The 19,313-nt window shown below is 34.3% G+C and overlaps 1 non-coding gene across 1 annotated transcript; it reads left to right on the top strand.

The window, feature by feature from the left end:
- Positions 1–4,904: 4,904 nt before the first annotated feature.
- LOC131176466 (small nucleolar RNA R71) lies at positions 4,905–5,011 on the top strand. Its single transcript, XR_009146526.1, has one exon. It is a non-coding gene; the product is annotated as a small nucleolar RNA R71 (small nucleolar RNA).
- The last annotated feature ends 14,302 nt before the right edge of the window (positions 5,012–19,313 follow it).

Genomic DNA, 19,313 nt, shown 5'->3' on the forward strand with positions numbered 1-19,313 from the left:
GAACCAGCTCTACTGGCACCAGTAGTTCCTGCACAGCCTCTGCCGGCTATGTTTTAGCAAATGGCAGAATTCTTCAGACAGATAGCTAGGGTTATGCTACCACCACCACCTCCATAGCAGAAATCCCATCTGGAAAAACTAAGAAAATTTGGGGTTGTGGACTTCAAGGGTAAGAAAGAAGATGACTCAGTGGCGGCTGAAAATTTGCTAGACTGCACCATAAGAGTATTGAAGCAACTGCATTGTAGCCCAGATAAGAAATTGGAGGGTATTATGTCCCTACTTCAAGATGATGCCTATCAGTAGTGGGACACCGTATCTAGTGAGGTCCGGCTAGAGTTAATAAATTGGGATTTCTTCCTTACTGAATTTAAGAAGAAGTATGTGGAAAGTGAGTACCTAGAAGACAGGACGAGAGAATTCATTAACCTGAGGCAGAGACAGCTATCAGTAGCGAAGTATGAGAAGGAGTTTGTCAGACAAAGCCGCTATGGAAGGGAGATAGTCCCCACCGAAGCAGAGAGGTACAGGTGGTTTGAAGAAGGGCTAAATAACAACATCAAAATAATGATCACTACCTTGGGGATTACGGACTTCACAAAATTAGTTGAAGCCACACTAAAAGTGGAGAGAGTTAGAGTAAGTGAATAGAATAGGAAAGATAGGCAGCGTAAGAGGGAATTTAGACCAGGGCAGTCAAGTATACCGACTGATAGTAAGAAGCTTAAGGGTTTTGGTTCACAAGATCAGACACAAGGCCAGAGAGGCCAGACTGGGATATCTATAGCTAGCTTCCTAGGCACAGTAACAAGGGGATCAGCCCTAGTGCCTGAATGTATGCACTGTGGTAGGAGACACAGAGGGGAGCGCCGACTGTTAACTGGAGCGTGTTTCAAGTGTGGGGCTACGGATCATTTCATAAGAGATTGCCCTCAGAGGAGTGGTTCAATAGCTCCAGTACAAGTTGATAGACCTGCCCCTACAGTTCAAAGGGGAAAAAGATCGGGTAGAGCAGAGACGGCTAACATTTCACAGAAAATTATTTATGAGACAGTCGAAAGGCCTGAAGTCAGGGTGGCACCATAGGTATCTGCTACGGAAGCTCAAGAGGAGCCGAACCCAAACATTGATGAGGCGATACAAGGAAATGAAGAAGTAAGAAGGCAGCAACTCCATGATTACTTAAGTTAAGTAAATTTCGAGGATGAAATTTAAATTAGAGGGGAAGAGTTGTAACACCCTCACTATAGCAATTCCGTACATTCTACTGTTCAGGTGACCGGTATCAGTCCAGATGGCTAGAACGTCTAGAAAAATATTTAGGCTAAAGTGAGGAGCCATAATTAACCCAAGTATTAACAAGAAAAACTGTAGGAAAAATTTTAGAAATAAAATACAACCAAGTTAAATGAGCCGGTGCCCTAACGATGGGTAACCCAGTGGGAAGTTGCGATCCTCGCAGCTAGGAGCCCTACACTCGGGAGAAAATTTATGAAATAATTTTTGAGACTCCAAAGAAGAGTCATTGAGGTTTCTATGGCATTAGAATGCCAAGAAAAGGTAGGAAAAATTTTTCGATCGGTACAGACGATTTTGGCTCAATAAGCTAAAAGGAGGGCATTTTGGTCATTTCGTCCTTAGAGATGATTTTTGGCCAACTTGTCCAATTAAGTTAATAATTTATATGACATAAAATATGAATAAATATTGCTAAAAAATTAATTAAAAATGAGTAGTAAAGAAAAGAAAAGAAATGAAGTTAAATTTGATTTATTAAGTAAGCATGAGGTCATTAAAAAAATCTAAGCCAATCATAAAGCAACAAGCCTCATTATAAAGGTTAAAAAAGGGATTTAATTAACCAAAATTCTGCTCCTTCTTCCTTATTTCTCATCATGACCGAACTCCCTTGTCACCCATGCTCCTCCATTTTTTGTTCTTAAAAGCTTCAATTTCCATGCTTTCCTCACCCCAAAATCCTAAGTCACCTTCACTAAAACTCATCCACATACCATATGGAAGCTCTAGATAGCCATAAAGAGGAGAAATTTTGGACTTTTCAAAAGTTCAATAAGTTGATCAAAGAGGTTAGTTCTTATTTTTACATCTCTCTCTTTCTTTTCATGTTAAGGACTTAAATTGAGTAAGAAAATTGTGAGAAATTGAATAAAACATTTGTGTGGAGGTATGGATGGAATTCAGAAACCCTATGGGTGTAGTAGTTTTGATGGTTTTCACGGATTCAAAATGGATTAAAAATGGTGTTTGAGTGTTGATATAAAATGGATAGTGAATTAGTATGTTTAATTGATGTATGAGCATGAATTGAAATTTGAGAATTAAGGCTCTTAAACTAAATTGAGAGATTTGTGCTTTGAGGGTGAATTAGTGTTTTAATGGTCAATTAGTGACCATTTATGGTGAATTGAATTTAAAGTGGAGTGAGTTGTGGTATTAAGAAGTGTATTGCTATGTTGCCTCTCAAGGTGCCAGAATACTGGACTTGAGTCCAGTGTGCTCTTAGGGTTATAACTCAAGCTAGGTAACTCCAATTGATACAAGGCTAATTGGAGGTTAGACTAGACACAAAATTCAACAACTTTTATGAAGGAAACTATCCTAGAAAACCAACCTAAGTGGCTCTAAAAATTGACCTAATCTGGGTGACCAATATGTAGTCCCTAGAAAATGACCAAATGAACAGTGTTCATTCATTTGGTCATAACTCAGTGTAGAAAGGTCCAATTGACCTGAATTTTTACCAGTAGAAAGCTGAGACATAGCCCTACAACTTTTATGAAGAAAACAAACCCAAATTTTGACCATAACATGTCCAAAAACTGACCTGCAATCAGTGTACAAAAAACTGCAGAATTGATTCTGCCTAGAAATTCTGGAAAAATTGCAATCGGGCCAGTTATGGTATTTAGGCCATAACTTGAGCTACAAAACTCCAAATGGAGTGATTCAAAAAAAGAATTGTAACCAGACACAATAAGAAACAACTTTGATGAAGAACATTTGGCCAAATTCTCACTGTAGAATGGCCTAATAGAATACTGAACTCTAGTACCCAAAAACTGAAATTTTGGATTATTCTCCAGTGGTTAGAAGTATGGATTGGCAACTAATGCCAACACTTTTGGGAACCAAAATGTGGTAGATCTATGTCATTAAAACTCATGTAATTATTATGTATGAGAAAGTTAATATTTTGAATTAAATGACCAAATGAATAGTAACCTTACATGTTAAGTACAAATATTCAAGAAATAACTTTGTAATATGCCCTAGTAGGCCTAATGTGATTGGTTTGGATAGGTTGGCATGCCAATAGGGTTCTGATAGCAGTATTGCATATGATGTATGGCCCCATGCCATTCTGTGAAATGATAGCCTATGGCTATATAGATTATGATGTTATACTTGGCTTTATGCCTTATTGCTATTATGGCTTATTAGCCATTCTGTCTGCACACCAGGAGACACATTGTGACCGATGGTGTGACGGCCCGAGGTACCTAGTACCCAGTGCTAGTTTACCTGGTTATCCAGTTCAGTCAATTTGTATATGTTACTTGGGCATGGAAAAGTATAAATACAATTGAATTGATCATTAAAGGAGGTAAGGAAATTAAATATCAAGATAAAGAATAAGAATGATTACAATAATAAAAGAGGCTCAAATCATCAAGAAAATGATTAATAAAATGCTAGAAAGAGTTAATATCATAAAATGTAATTAGCCTTCGATTAAACAGTCAGTTAGTAATTATTTATTTCTTATAGGCACAATAACTAGGAAATTTTTACTTTTATTTGTATATTATATTTTCTTTTATTATAAGCACCACTAAGCTTTATGCTTAGCGCGTCGCTTTTGCAACGCGTAGGTATTGAAGATTTGGCCAGAGAGCCCTGCAGACCACAAACTGGGTGAGACTTGTATACAGATCTACATAGTTTCCATGTCACCTCACAGACTACAATGCATTGGTAGGACACTAGGTCCCATTTTGGTATTTTGTACTGTTTGTATTTTGTAATTAAACTTTTATTTTCTCATGTATAAATTGAAACTCATATAATATATTTTAGCATTAATGCAAATATTTATAATTTGTGTTTATAAATAAAAATTTAGTATTTATTGATGATTTGAACATGATTATCATGAGAAATGAATGAATGTGAAATAGAAGAAGTTGTGAGAAATGATTGAGAATATTGAGATTATGTTGATACAAATGGAGTTTTAGAATGATTAGAAATGTATTAGAAGTGTTTTTCACAGGTTCTGAAGAACTGTTTTATTCATTTTTAGCCGGTACTCTGCCGAATTTTCTATAAAATTTTCAGAACCTCAAATGAATTTATAATTTTAATAAATGACTTAAATGAGTTAAATTTCACAAATTGCACTTCATATCCATGAAGAAATAAATTAAAGAAGGATAAAAATGATTAAGATAAAATATGGTGTTCCGATACACTGTGTGGCATATCTTGCTCGGCTACACTGTAGATGGGTAACGGGTGTCACATGTTCGGAGGGTTCGTTGAAGTTGTTACATTACGAAGTCATATATCCTCCTCCACAGCTGACATAGTGTTGGTTGCTTGTTCCAATAGCATTGGCTTGCATTCTATCAAGCCTCTTTGTGAGCTGGTTAAACTGAGCATTTATCGTGCTTAGGGCATCCACTTATAGGATCTCGATTGTCCTCCTTGTATTTTCCCTTTCATTTGACCACTCATAGTTGTGATACATGACCCTCTCGAGAAGTTTAAGTGCTTGTGTTACCGTTTTCTCCATTAGGTCACCTTCTGCAGCTAAATCTACTATGCTCTTTATAAAGGGCAATAGCCCATTGTAGAAATTCTGAACTAGGAGCCAATCCTCTATGCCATGGTGTGGACATTCCCTCTGTAAGTCTTTATACCTCTCCCATGCGTCATAGAGTGATTCACCTTCCTTTTGCCTAAAGGTATTGAGTTCAACCCTCAACTTTGTAGTCTTCACAGGTAGGAAATACCTTGTTAGAAAAGCTTGTGAGAGGTCTTCTCAAGTGGTGAATGTTCCAGCTCATTGAGAGAGTAACCACTTCCTTGCTCTATCTCGAAAGGAGAATGGAAATGCTCTGAGTCTTATAGCTTAATTAGAGACTCCATTCATCTTGAATGTGTCACATAGGGTAAGAAAGCACTGGAGGTGGTAATGTGGATCTTCTGATCTTGTAACACTAGGTTGGAATTCTTGTATAGATGGAGCCCCGTAGTCCCTCAAGAGTCTTGGCCTGTTGTTGTTGTCGGCCATGATTGGAGTTTCTGGATTTTCTTGATCTTGTTCTTGGTGTCTCCTTTCTCTCCTGATGGCTCTTAGAGTTTTATCTATCTTGGGATCTAAGTCCAAAACTTCTTCGTCTGGCTTTGTTTTGGTCATGCACCAAACCAAATACTTGAGAAAAAATAAAGAATTAATTAAATAAATTTGAACAATAATAATAAATGTCTAAATCAGTTAAAGTGCCTATTGCCTAATATTGCTAAAAGTAAATTCCTCGGCAACAGCGCAAAAAACTTGTTTGCTAGTTTTTCAACCCTACAAGTACATGGATCACTAACAAGTAATAAAGTAGTGAGTAGAGTATCATCCCATGAGGAATTTAGTTTGTAAGTACTAAGCTACACAGCAATTCTAACTGTTTAGGCTACCGAATTTAGATAGAGAGTGAATTAAATCTATTTAGGATGCTGAAAATAAATTTTGAGCAAAACTATCTATTTAAGCAATTCCAGAATTAAGATTTCACACTTTAACCTTATTATGGATTTTAATCTTATCTGTTCATTGGATTGAGAATCGTTGCTTTCATGGAAATTAATCCTAAGATATCCTAGGTCCTCTCTCAAGCAACCTAAGGTGTGTTTCAACTAGGACCAAACCCTACTTTCATTGGCGATTAATCCCAATAAATCCTTTTAGATCTATGATTAATTATATAAATCCACGAACGATTTTAACCTATCTCTAGGTCAAATTTCCTAAGTTCAATGTTCTGATTTTTCAACACTAACCTTCACCTTTTAGTCCTTTAATTAATATCTTATGTTATGTCTAAGTGGATACCAACACATAGCATGCGTTAAGAACACAAAATATTAAATCAAAGAACAAAACTCAAATCTAATAAATAAAAGTCAATATTGATCCATAATAACGATTACAAGCGCTACTCTCCTAATTCCAGAATAAAGGAATTACTCACTCATGGTGAGTTTAATAAACATAATGAAAATAAAATGAAAGAACATAAAAAGTCTGCTCAAAGAAATAGAACAAAAAAGCTGAAGAGGATTTTCTACAGCTTTGGACTTGTGGAACTTCGGATGATGATTTCCCTTCTATGCTGATGCTCTCTTTTTCAAAACGGTTGTGAAGAATATGTATGTGAAAAGATAAAAAGGATTCTCTCTTATGTTTTCTGCTGCTCCTCTTTATATTGAACGATCTAGGGTTAGGTTTTTTAGAGTCCCTAAGGCATCAGGAGTCTCTTCTCCCTACAAAAACTGGAGTTAGAACCCTAATAAGGAAACTGGTTGTCAGCTGATACACGGCCCGTGTGTCACTACACAGCCCAAGGCCGTGTAACTTACTGAAGCTTAGATCGTTGTATCTTGTGTCGATGCAGGAGTTTACATGGGCCTCAGGTAGTTACATAGGCCTTATTACACGGACCATGTACTGTGTTTCTTCTCTGACTTCTTTAGTTTTCTCCTAGCATAATGTTATACAGGTTTGTGGTTGTGGTTACACGACCTGTGTACTTTGTACCAGCAATAATTTTCTTTCCTTGAGTCTTTCCAAGCCTCCTTCTTTACTCCTATGCCTTGGAACTTCTTCAAAACACTTAAAAACATACATAAATCATATAATTCAGTACATGGTGATGAATTTTGCAAATGTTAATGAATTTAGAGATTATGTATGAACTTATCAATCTAAATGCTATGAAATACTGTTCAAATGTGCTTAAAAACATCTATATAATACAAGTGTATCATGAAACCAAATTGATTGGGAGAGATAGAAGTGTCATGACGTAGTCGATGTTCCACAACTCTCTCCCACAACTTCATAGTATGGCTCATAAGTTTAATTCCCCTATAGTTTGCAACTCTGTATATCTCCCTTATTTTTAAAAATAGGTACTAAAATATTTCTCCTCTATTCATTAGGCATTTTCTTTGAGTTTAGAATCTTATTAAATAATTTAGTTAACCATGCCACTCCCATATCTTCCAAATACTTTTGTACTTTAATTGGTTTTCCATAAGTTCCACAGGCTTTACCCACTTATATTATCTTAAGTGCTTCATTTACTTCTGAAGATCTAATCCTTCTAGTATAATTCACATTCTTTTTTATTGCTCTTTAGTCTATATTCATGCTATTACCACTTTGACTATTATTAAAGAGATCATCAAAATAATTTCTCCATCTTTCTTTATTGTCCTTATCTTTTACCAACACTTTTCCTTCTTTATCCTTAATGCACCTAACTTAACTGAGATCTTGACATTTCTTTTCTTTCCTCCTTGTAAATCTATAAATATCTTTCTCCCCTTCTTTAGTTTCAAGTTTCTCATATAATTTTTCAAAGGCCTGCGCCCTTGCTTGACTAACTACCTTTTTTGCCTCTTTTTTTTGCTATCTTGTATTGTTCATATGCCTAATTATTATCATACTTAAATAATTTTTTATACCATTCTCTCTTTCTCTTAACTGCCTTTTGTACTTCCTCATTCTACCACCATCTCTCTTTTGATGGTGGTCCATGTTGTAACACCCCTATTTGCATAGCCTGGTATATTTGACTATTCCGGGTGACCGGTGTTGGTCCAGACAATTAAGGAGATTAGAACTATACTTAAGACAACTAGATAAGCTATAAACACAAATAATTAGTAATTTTCAATTAGTTAAGTATAAATAAGAAAAACAGAACATTAGAAGTTAAACGAGCCGAGAGTCATAGCGATGGGTGACCTTCTCGGGAAGGGTTGCGAAGTCAATTTAAACTCAAATTTCGAACCGTAAAATGTGACGCTGCGGTCCTTAAGACCATTGCGAACACAGTGGAAAAGAGAAAATCACGAAAAAGAATTGTTAAGTCAGTCAAATAATTAGGTCAGAAAGCCGGAATAAATATTGAATTATTTACAAACTGGGTTGAACCGACGAGGATGAATTTGGTCAATTGACCCCGTGAGCTGACTCCTGACCTAACTTTCAAATAAAATCGAAGAAAAAAAAATTTCGGAATCGAGAATTAAATTAAAGAACTAATAGAAAAAAAAAAAAAGAGAAAATGAAAAACTGAAGGGAGGTGACATCATGCATGACATCATGCATAATGCCATAAATCCTATAATTAATAAATTTAATTAAATGGATTTTTGGGTCTTCCATAAGACAAAATACATAAAAGAAATAAAAAGAAAAAAAATATATCATTTGGTCTTCCTCATCCAAAGTGCCGCCCTCACTCTCTCTCATTTCTCCATTGTTACACCTCCATTAAAGCTAGCACTCAAGCTTGAAATTCTTCACTAAACCTTAATAGCTTCCATAAAAACATCATTAGAGCTTGTTTTAGTCACTTGAGAAGAAGATTGAAAGAGGAAAGAAATACAAAAGATAGAGATTTGAAGGAATTGGAGTTCTAAGAAAGGTTAGTAAGAAAATTTGATAATTTTAGTTTGATTCTTACATTTCTAACTTATTGAGCTTATAAATAAACTTTAAATGAAATGAAATAAATTGTTGAGGGACTATGAGTGAGTTTCGGCCAACATGTGTATGGGGGTTTTGTTGCATGGTTTGATTGATTTGAATGGGTAGATGAACCTTAAGTAGTTAGATGGTTATGATTAAAGGCTTGAATTAGCTAAATGCAATAATTAATGTGAATTAGGGTTTTGGACAATAGGGTTTATAACAAAAATGTGAGAAACTTATAAATGATGACTTTGACCTAGTTTAAGGAGAGAAATGGTCAATTGTGACCTAATGAGGTGTGTTAGGAGTGTTTGATTCAAAAGCCAATTCGGATTGAGTGTGGTAGCATGACCAAGTTACCTTTAAGAGACCAAAAATGAAAATAGACACTAAATGACACAATTTTCATTTAGGAAGCATGCTCAAAAAGTGACCAAAACCTAGTGAAAATTTTGACCAAACTTGGAAAATCTCAGTCTGCTCTGTGCAAAATGACCAAATGAACATGTTTGTTCATTTGGCCATAACTTGAGCTAGGCAGGTCTAAATGACCTGAAATTTTACTAGTGGACAGTTGAGGTATATACTTAAAACTTTCATGAAGAACACTAACTCAAATTATGCCATTAACCAAGTCATTTGGCCACCCAAAATTGGTGACATAAAACTGCCAGAACCAAAATTGCCCAGAAAATCTGGGTTAAGTTTAATCCGGCAACCTTAGTTCAAATGGCTATAACTTGAGCTACAAAACTCCAATTGGAGTGATTCAAAAAGGAGAATAAACTGAAGATAATAGGGAACATTTCCTATGAAGAAAGTTTTGCCAAATTCCAACAGTAAAATGACCAATGGAACAGTGCAACCTTAGACACCAAAACTAAAAATTTTCAGTTTTGCCTAAAAGACTTAGAATTTGAATAAACAGCCAAAACCAACAAATTTAGTGACCAAAATGTGGTATGTGGGTGAAGTTGGAATTCCCATACCTATTAAGCCTTAGAAAGTCAACAAATTGACTTAAATAGTGTCATAAATAGTAACCCGAAATACAAAATTTAAAGAACGTCAAGTTTAGCACATTAGAGCTAGGTATAAGTGAATGTAAATTTATTTTTGGACTAATGATGAGTTATGATACTGAAACACTGTGAAACTATGTGTTTCAGTTGAAAAGAACACCGGGAAAGAACCCAGGGAATCGAGTCAAGGTCAAGAGGCGACTCGTTTAAGGTTTGTGCACAACTAACTCTTTTGTTATTTTTCAATTCCAAATTCATTTGAAATAAATTTATTGTATGATTTATGATTTTTGTTGTGTTAAGAATTTTAACTTATTGAATGAAATTTTATAATTTGAATATAAATTTTCTTATGCATTTAAGGATTTATTGCATTGTTTTGAGGATTGTAAATTTTAAGTTTGATGTGTTGCCAACCTTGAGCATGAATTTATGATGATTAAATATGTTGATGATTTGTAAACACTTTATAAATAGAATTTGTTTTGAATATAATTTGAAACCACAGTTGACATGGCAAAATTTGTTGTGAATTCTCATTAGCTTTTCTAGTAAGATATCTCCTCCACTAGATAGAGCGAGTTACTTCCTCTCTGCTTGCCAGTTGGGGAAGAATTTGAATGAGTACTCATATATACTAGCTAGTCTTTGTTTCTCCCTTTTGGCCTCGGTTATTGGGAGAATGTAAAATGCCATAGTGCACAACACGGCATCTATTTGAATTTTGGGCCATGAGATAAACTATGTGAATTATTGGCAACACCCTTTAAATTATACATAAATTGATAAATTGTGGTTGAAATAAATGATTTGTCAGTGATTCAAAATATTTTTGTATTGTTTTGAAATTTAAAAGAAATGTAAATAAATAGTTATTAATTGATCAAAATGTTATTCAAATGAATATTTTGCATGAATGAAAATAATGATTTCTGTATGCATGGATTTTGAAGAATTAAGAAATTTTAAATTTTTATTCATTATGAATTGTTAAGAATAATTTGTATTAAGTTTTAAATTATTAGTTTGTACACCACTGAGTTCACCACTCAGCGATAGCATTGTATGCTGTCGTAGATATAGAGATTAGAGGAGCAGCAGATTGAGCTGCTGATGTCACACCCTACCCCTCTGTAAGGCATAACATGATCCCGTAGTACACGTAATGAATTACCAACTTCATCTACTGATAACCCATTAAATACACTACAAGGAATTTTAAAACTTTTCTTACTTCTTTTACAGTGGTGAGCACTATTTACAGGTGTTAAAAACTTTTTTGACTGAAGTGAAACAGCTAACACATTTGAATTATTAGTAATTTCTGTAAAAATTTTGGCAGAGTGCCATTTGTATTTTAAATAAAGCAGTTATTCAAAAACCTGTAAAAAGCACTTCAAATATATTTCTCAATCTCAAACTCCAACATTTAATCAACACAATATGTTTCTCAACTCAAAACCATAATAATTTTTCAAAATTTCCAAAGGCTGAGATAAAATAAATATAGTACAAATTTTACAAGCCCAAAATAATTTATAATTTATTTTACAACTTGAATGTACAATTTTAATTTACAACTGCTCAAAACCAAGAACACTATATACATATAGTGATCATACATTATAATACAAAATGCAAAATATGGCATACTCAATATACTCGATGATCTCTCACTGAAGCACTAGCAGCCTAGTCTGCTGCCCTGTCAGTCTGTCTACCTGCGATAGTAATGAAAAGTTATCGCTGAGTAAAATTTACTCAGTGGTGCACAATAACAATTTGAAATGCGATATATAAATCTTTTATTGACAATTCACAAATCAAATGATCCACAATTCCATTTCACAATTTACAAAGTTTATATAACACAAATTTGATCAAATAACTGAGTAACACAGTTTTGCAAATCAATAACACAATTTGATCAAATAACTGAACAATACAGTTTTGCCAATCAATATCACATTTGATCAAATAACTGAATAACACAAATTTACCAATCAATAAAACAATTTGATCAAATGACTGAACAATACAGTTTTGCCAATCAATAACACAATTTGATCAAATAACTGAATAACACAGTTTTACCCATCAATAACACAATTTGATCAAATAGCTGAAAAATTTAGTGTTGCCAATCGATAACACAATTTAGGCCATGACATAATTTTTCCACACATGCCGTGTTGTACACTATGACAAGACACACTCACCCCAATAATTGAAATCAATGAGGGAGGTGGTGGCATTTAAGGGTACTTATCAAAGCACCTGCAGGCGTTACGTATCGCCGTCCCTGCAAGCAATTGGGTGGTACCTATCAGAGTACTTGCAGGTGTTACGTATCGCCATCCCTGTAAGCTCCTGAGTTCACGCGTCAGAGTTCCCAGGAATTGTAGGCGTTACGTATCACCGTCCCTACTTTGCTCCGATACCACTAAACACAATTTATCTCAAAATTTCCATTTACAAAGTAGGCAACACAATAATTTCCAAATAATATTCCCAAAACCAAAACAATGAAAAATTATTCATAACTCATTTCTCCAAATAAATTTGCTAGTAAAAGCAGTGAATATAAAAGTATAGTGCACAGACACATAAAACTATAATATTCAATTAAATTATTTTAAGTAGAAAATGAGAAGTCAAAATTATTGTGCACAAATATAATTTAAAACAATAATATGCAAATAATCATAATTTATTTCAATTGAAAAATTCAAAAGAAATAACTATTGTGCACAAACACAATTTAAAACAATAACATACAAATAATCATTATTTATTTCAATTGAAAAATTCAAAAGAAATAACTATTGTGCACAAACACAATTTAAAATAATAACATACAAATAATCATAATTTATTTCAATTGAAAAATTCAAAAGAAATAACTATTGTGCACAAACCTCTGATAATTGTCTCTTGGCTCTGACTCAGTGTTTCCTTCCCTTTCCCTGAGTCTTTGCTAACTGAAACACACAATTTGAAGTGTTTCAGTACTCATTTAAATTGTCTCTAAGAATATGGTTCAATAATTAATTTATCGAATTCTATTATTTCCTTAGTCAACCTAAGATGTCAACCCTCGATGCAGTCTAGGTGAATTAGTTTCAATGTTACCAATATGTCACATTTTATAGCCTTTTAGTGTTGGTACATGTTACCCAATTCATTTCCATGTACAGTGCACTTTAGTGCAATTTTTTGGATTCCGGTATACTAATTTAACATAACCGGATGACCTAGTTTTCTCGGTTTTCAGGTTTTGGTCAAAACTACAAACTTGTAGAAAAATGTCTTATTGCACGCGAGGCAAAATTTCAGGTCATTATGAGTTATGTAGACCAAGTTATGGTCATTTTACTATTGCTGGTCAGAATGTACCAAAATTGGTCACTTTAGGTAATTTTAGGTCGTTTTAGGTTCGGCCAGTTTTTGGACCCGAACTTGTGCAAGCTGTTTGACTTGCTTATGGTCATTTCTGGGCTTTGGTGTCTTCATAAGACTTGTAGACATATGTCTCAACTATTCATGATAAAAATTTCAGGTCAATTGGACCTGTTTTGAGTGAGTTATGGCCAAAAAACTAACTGTTGCCCAAATGGTCAATTTTCAGGCCTTAATTGCACTAATCCGGATTTGGTCATTTTCAAGTTACCTTACAAGTAGAATTTTGGAAAGATTCCTTCATGAAAGTTGGCACTTTTTGTGCCTAGTTTCACCTCCAATTGGTCTCATACCAATTGGAGCCACACACTTAATGTTCTAGGCTCAAAACATAAACTGCCCTATTGCATTTTGTTCATTACTCATCAAAGGACACTTTTAACACTTACCAAGTTACACATTCATGCCATTTCTGTTTTGTACCATAACCTAAACTCATTTCACAACACATTTTGGGTCAGTTTGGCAGCTTATAACCACACTCAATATGCACCTTATAGTATAGAATTTACCAAGTCCAATTTACACACAATTTAACTACATAACCAAGCTCATTCACATGTCCAAACTCAAACCTTTATACCCATGTACAAGATGCCATAACAAATACCATAATTCAATAATAATATTTCACAAACCAAAGCATGAAATAACATTTTTTTGGTTCACCATTCAAGCTGTCGATTCATACATCTCTATCCATTAATTTCCAGGCTTCCAAATTCAAGTATACATTCACATATACTTAGTATACATCACTCAATTTATTCCTACACACATAAACACATAATCAACCCTTTAATCTACCATTTACAAGCAAGGATAAATTGCCCTTAAGGAGTTTCCATGGCTGCCAAAAATACACATCTCCCTTTAAACATCAAACTCCAAAAAATCTCTCCACAATTAAAGTACCCATAACATCCACACAATCTTTAATGAAGCAAGCATCAAAAATACCTATTTACCACTTTGGAAACTCTTCAAAACCTCTCTAAAACTTGATCTTCTTGCTGCCTATCTACTGCCCAAGTGGTGTAGAACAATTTTAGTGAAGGAAAAGGTAAGAAAATTGGCTTGGAGATGAAAGGATGAAGCTTGCATAAAGCTTGTAACAAATGGCCATGGAGGTTTCCTTCCTCCTTGGTCTCGGCTGGATTTTGAGAGGTAGAAGAAAGTGACTTTCTGTTGTCCAAAAATCAGATTAATGGTTCACTTTAGGTGTTAGTGGACCACTAAGTGAGAATATAATGATTGTTTATTCTTAACTTTCCTTATTCCCACATTAAGCTCCCAATTTTTACTATTTAAACTATGTACCACCCATTTAATTTTTCATGACATTTTCCAAGTGTAATATCATTTATTTTTAATGGAAATTAGATCAAAAGATAACTCGGGGTGTCAAACGACCACAATGCCCCTGTTCGGGTAGCATTCCCGATTTTTCGATAACACCGAGTTTTGTCCGTTTTTCGATTTCTCACTTTTATTTGTACTAATTAATTAATTTTTCTTTGATATTTCTAATGATATTTCTACTTCAATAGACATTTATTTAAGTCCTAAAAATATTTTTCAGGGTTCCCCGCGGTCCAGGGCTAGTGAACGGTCCACACCGCGACTTTCCGGTGCGGTTACCCATCGCTAGGGTTCTCGGCTCGTTTAACTTGGTTATATTTCATTGCTATTATTTTTCCTTTGTTTTTCTTGTATTTCTTTTCTTGTATTTCATTATTTTATGTCTCCTCACTCATATCTAAGTGTAGTTCTAGGCATCCTAGCTGTTCGGAAACACTGGTCACAGGAACAGTAGAACGCACTACCGAACATAGGGGTGTTACAGCTGAGGACAGGGGAGCTACCTGCTCGAAGTTATTGGGTATAATTTATACCCTGACTGTAAATATTCATTTTGATATATGTATTGCACGTAATTGTATGGATATGTAAAATCGGTCTTGAGCAGCTTGTACAAAGTTTTTATAAAGTTGTAATAAATTTTAGTTTGGATTTTCTTAATGTAAATTTCTAGTATGATGCATATATAAAAATTATTTTGTCGTTAATGAAATGTGATTGGTAGTATTTTATTTTAAATTAAATGAAATTCATTAATGATATTTTGATAATTGTTGGATATTGGAAATGGTGATTTTGAATTTTGAAAGTTGATAAATGTGTTGAAATTGATTGAGATAATTGTGACTTTTGAAGAAGTTGTTGAGAAAAATTATTGAAAGTGCTTTTTACAGGAATTTGAAGAACTATTTTCTCAAAATACAAACGGCACTCTTCTGAAATTTTTATAAAATTTGCGGAAAAATAAAATAGGCCAAAAATTTTAACTAGTTTTAATTTTAATTAAATGTTTTAAATACCTATTCGAAAATGCTCACCACTTATCAAAAATAAGAAAATTGTTTCAAAATCCCTTATAGTATATTTAATGGGTTTTCGGTAGACGAAGTACGATAATTCATTAGGTGTACTACGGGAGTATGTTACATCTTACGAGGAGTAGGGTGTGACAGATGTCCTCTAGACTCTACAAGTACTTTTCTAGCTACTTCTTTAATCTTTGATACCATTTGTATCCACATACCATTGGCCTCCACATCCAGCTTCCATGCTTCAAACTCGAGAAGCTCATTTTTAAACTTCACTTACTTTACTCCTTTGAACTCCCACCACTTTGTTTGAGCTACAATATTTCTTCTAACCTCACTTGAATTGTACCTAAACTTGACATCCAAGACTACTAACCGATGTTGACTTGTTAAAGCCTCTCCCGGAATGACCTTGCAATCCTTGCATAGAGCTTTATTTGTCTTCCTAGTTAAGAGAAAGTCAATTTGGCTTCTATGTTGCCCACTTTTGAAAGTCATTAAATATGACTCCCCTTTTATGAAGTAGATATTTTCTAGCATTAGGTCGTACACCATAGCAAAATCTAGGATGCTTTTCTCCTCCTCATTTTGGCTACCAAAACCAAAACCTCCATGAACATTCTCATAACCTTGCCTATCACTTCCTACATGTCTATTCAAATATCCACCGATGAAAAAATTCTCTTCATTTGATATACTTTGTATTAGATAATTCATATATTCCCAAAACCTTTATTTACTCTCACTATCTAGTCCTATTTGTGGGGCATAAGCACTAACTATATTTATTATTTCTCCTTTTAGTACTAGCTTTACTAGTATAATTTTATCTCCTACTCTTTTCACAGCTATTACGGCATCTTTTAATGTCCTGTTTATGATTATGCCCACTCCATTCTTATTCCTCTCCTTTCCGGTAAATCACAGTTTGTATCTTGAATTACCTACTTCCTTGCTTTTCTCTCCTGCCCATTTAGTCTCCTAAATGTAAGCAATATTCACCCTTCTCCTTTCTAAGGTATCCACAAGCTCCATTAATTTTTTTGTAAAGGATCCAACATTTCAAGCACCAACCCTGATTCTCATCCTATCATGTTCCTTCCTAATTGATCTCCTTTTATGATATTTTCTATTGTTCTCTATGCCTATCTTATGTTTTGTTCCACTATCTGTTCTACTATCTGTCCTATAGACTAACTTCTTTACCCACACTAATCCATGATGTAGGAACCCTTACTCATTTAACACCACACCTGAGCGTTGGCATGGCGCATCACTTTCGATGAACACCCTACACCCTTGCACTTTTCTCACTACACCCGAACTCTGATGTAGCGCATTGTAAGTAGAGAACGCCCTAACATTTTGTCACACCTTATCCCACTGTAAGGCATAACATGATCCCGTAGAATACTTAATGAACTACTGAACTTCACCTATCGATAACTCATTAAGTACCCTACAAGGGATTTTAAAACAATTTACTTACATTTTGGAAGTGGTGAGCATTTTGGTAGAAATTAAAAACCATTTATTCAAAGTTTAAATACTAGTAAAAATTTTTGTCCATTTAAATTTTGCCGCAAATTTTATAAAAATTTTGACAGAGTTCCGTTTGTAATTGGAGAAAATAGTTCTTCAAATACCTGAAAAAAAAAACACTTTCAAAAATTTTTCACAACTCCCAACCTCCAATAAACCACAAATCAATTCAATTCAATTCAAAACACTTCAAAGTAATTCCACAATCCAAATCAAAATTCATTATCTCAAATATTTAATATTTCATTCACAAGGCATAAAGCATGAAATTCACATGTACAATATTAAATTTACAGAAGAAAATCAAAAATAATATTATTATAATTCATTTACAACTGCTCAACTACAATGATACATACAACATTTCTATATTTACATCAAAATTATCTACAAGGGTATAAAATAATACCCGTACAAAATGATCAGAGTAGTCCTCGATTTAATAGCAGCATACTCTGCTACTTTCTCCTTGCTCTTATTTGCGACAGCAAAATAAGCTATCGCTGAGTATAAAATACTCAGTGGTGCACAATAAAAATTTAAAATACATAAATCATTCATTGATGAAACACAATTTGAATACTTCTTAATCACATTTCACAAATATTAAAGCTCATAATAACACCATTTAGTCAAATAATTCATTAAACACAGTGTTGCCAAAATCATACACAACTTAGCCATGACACAAAATTTCCGATCAATGCCGTGTTGTATACCACGACAAAGCAATCTCAACCCCATTAATCGAAAATCAATGAGGGAAGTGGCTACCTAGCTAATGAGTACTCATCCGATCTCAACCTCAACTGGCAAGCCAGAGAGGGAGGAAAATAAACGATCTCAACCCCATAAATGGAGGAGGAATAATGTGATACTGTCATGCTAAGTGTGAACATAAAATCAATTCAAAACAATTTATTCAAACAATTTATGAGAAATCTGATCAAAGTCACATTTACGATTATAAAATAGCAACACAGTACATAATTAATCAAAGAAGTCAAATTTTTGAGATTAAAATATTTAAACAATTATTATTGTGCACAAACCTGACGTGAGTCGCCTTTAGTCCTTGACTCAGTCTCTTCGAGTTTCCAAGTCTTTTTCAGCTGAAACACACAATTTTTACAGTGTTTCAGTACCATAACTTAGCATAAATCCAAAAATAAATTTCACTTCATTTTTACCTAGCTTTAATATACTAATTTCGACGTTCTCGAAGTTTTTATGTTTCGGGTTACTATTCACTATACTATTCAAGTCAAATTGTTGACTTTTTAAGGCTTAATAGGTATGGAAACTCCAACCTCACCCACATACCACATTTTGGTCATTAAATTTGTTGGTCTTGGTCATTTTCTCAAATTTTCAGTTTTGGTGCTCCAAGTTGTACTGTTCCATTGGTCAATTTACTGTTGGAATTTGGAAAAACTTCCTTCATAGAAAATGTTCCTTAATGTCTTAAGTTTATTCTCCTTTTTGAATCACCCCAATTGGAGTTTTGTAGCTCAAGTTATGGCCCTTTGAATCAGGGCTACCGGATGAAAAATAACCCAGATTTTCTGGGCAAAGTTTGGTGCTGGCAGTTTTGGGTCACCAACTTGGGGTGGCCAAATGGCTTTGTTGCTGGCAGAATTTGGACTTGTGTTCTTCATGAAAGTTTTAGGTCTATATCTCATCTAATCACTGGTAAAAGTTCAGGTCAATTTGACCTGCCTAGCTCGAGTTATGATCAAATGAACAAACACTGTTCATTTGGTCAGTTTGTACAGTGGCAGACTGCTCTTACTCAACTTTGGTCAATTTGTTCACTAGGTTTTGGTCACTTTTTGAGCATGGTTCCTGAATGAAAATTGTGTCATTTTATGTCTATTTTCATCCCCAATTAGTGCCATATCAATTGGACTTGTAAAATTTCAGTTTTGATCCTTCAAAGTTGACTTGGTCATGCTGCCAGTAGCATGACCATACAACCTCCGAATTTGGCTTCCATTCCAACAATTCAAACACAACTCATCTGGTCATAATTGACCATTTTTCACTTCACAATAGGTCAAACACATCATTTACTCATTTCTCCAAATTTTTGCCTCAATACCCTAGGCCTCCAAACCC

Source organism: Hevea brasiliensis, unplaced genomic scaffold (genome assembly GCF_030052815.1).
Source record: "Hevea brasiliensis isolate MT/VB/25A 57/8 unplaced genomic scaffold, ASM3005281v1 Scaf12, whole genome shotgun sequence".
NCBI lineage: Eukaryota > Viridiplantae > Streptophyta > Magnoliopsida > Malpighiales > Euphorbiaceae > Hevea > Hevea brasiliensis.